Genomic DNA, 1,971 nt, shown 5'->3' on the forward strand with positions numbered 1-1,971 from the left:
ACTCACGCAGAATAAGGCTGAGACAAGCGTTTTTTTTTTTTTTTTTTTTTTTTTTTTAAAGAAGGAACCAAAGGCCAGTAATGAGTGAGGCAGGTCATGCAACCAGGACACCACCTAGAAGCAGGTCAAGAGTTCATTTACACAGATTAAAAGCGAAAAAAAAGTATAGGTCAAATTAAACACAGAGGATGAAGAAAGAATCTGCACGTAATTTAAGCTTAGTCAAATACAGTATATGAGGTACGTAATTTCAGTTCTTGCACCCCATAAAAAATAAATACAATAATGGTCTCTCTCTCTCTCTCTCTCTCTCTCTCTCTCTCACACACACACACACACACACACACACACACACACACACACACACACACACACACACACACACCATAAAATAAAAATGCACTACAACAATGATCTATCGACCAGGATATAACCTCTCTCTCTCTCTCTCTCTCTCTCTCTCTCTCTCTCTCTCTCTCTCTCTCTCTCATAAAATATAAATACAACAATGATCTACCGGTCATGATGTTTATACTCTCTCTCTCTCTCTCTCTCTCTCTCTCTCTCTCTCCATAAAATATAAATACAACAGTGATCTACCGGTCATGATGTTTATACTCTCTCTCTCTCTCTCTCTCTCTCTCTCACACACACACACACACACACACACACACACACACACACACACACACACACACACACACACACACACAATCACCAGAGGGAGAGTGTGTGCGAGAGAGGAACAAACAGGATAACATACAGTATTTTATCCCCTGTTAAATACGAAGACACAGAGAGACAAATTACACCCACATTGTTTACAGTGCTTTGTTTCCCCCGCTTATAACAGGCAGAAATTTGGGATCCTGTGTCCAGTTTCATATATACTTCTGGCAACTTTTTTATATATAATTTTTGCTGTCAGGAATTTTTTAATCATTTTTTTTTTTTTTTTTTTTTTTTTTTTTTTTTTGGTGGGGGTTTTGGTTATTTTTTGGCTTTTTTTTTTTTTTTTTTTGGGGGGGGGTCATTCTTAGGAACAGGGGATATGAACTCAAGTGCCTGATACTTAGAGCGTTGTTATGGTGAAGGATTTTGAGAGAGAGAGAGAGAGAGAGAGACAATATAAATACAGCAGAAAAACAAGTCTAAAAAATAACGTGAAAGTATGGACGAAGTGACAAGAAATGAATATATGACAAAAAAGGAAAAAAATCTAAGTCCTGAGGATATGTGCGATAATGCTGGGTATTGTACTTATTCCTCCTCCTCCTTCTCCTCCTCCTCCTCCTCCTCTTTCTCCTCGTACTTCCACCAGTTAGAAATATCTCTTTCAAATTACATAAAAGCCTCAAAGAACAGCAAGAACAAATACAAGAAAGAAGTCATCGGAGTGAGAGTTAATGGCCACTGTTTTTTAATGGAGGTGGTTTCCAAATACCCAAAAAAGTGTAAAAGTAGTATGTAAAAGAATATCAAACAATAGATTAGGCCAGGTGTGGAAAAAAAAAAAAAAAAAAGGAAATATACCTGGATGCAAAAATAATTCACTTCGTCTGCTGCTGTTTGTCCATCTGTCCACCTGTGTGTGTGTGTGTGTGTGTGTGTGTGTGTGTGTGTGTGTGTGTGTGTGTGTGTGTGTGTGTGAAAGTGTATGCGTAAGTGTCCATCTGCCTGTCCGTCACACTTCAGTCCTTCTCCCTGTGTAACCAAAACTCATTCAAGATACACTTTTTCTGGCATTTTTTTCCCCCTTCTCTCACTCTCCCCTTTTCCAACGTCATATTTCACGATTTTTTTCTTCCTCCGTGCTTGTTGAGACTGAGGACTTGGTGGTTTCTTGGCAAATAATGTGATCTCTCTTTACGCGTTCCTGACACTGGGTTTTATTTGCTTTAAACACAGTGTATTTGTGGGTGTGAGGGATTGTGTGTGTTTTTTTACGACAATACACTGGGAGGAGCGAGA

Source organism: Coenobita brevimanus, chromosome 67 (genome assembly GCF_032717465.1).
Source record: "Coenobita brevimanus isolate Jiangsu-jjx chromosome 67, ASM3271746v2, whole genome shotgun sequence".
NCBI lineage: Eukaryota > Metazoa > Arthropoda > Malacostraca > Decapoda > Coenobitidae > Coenobita > Coenobita brevimanus.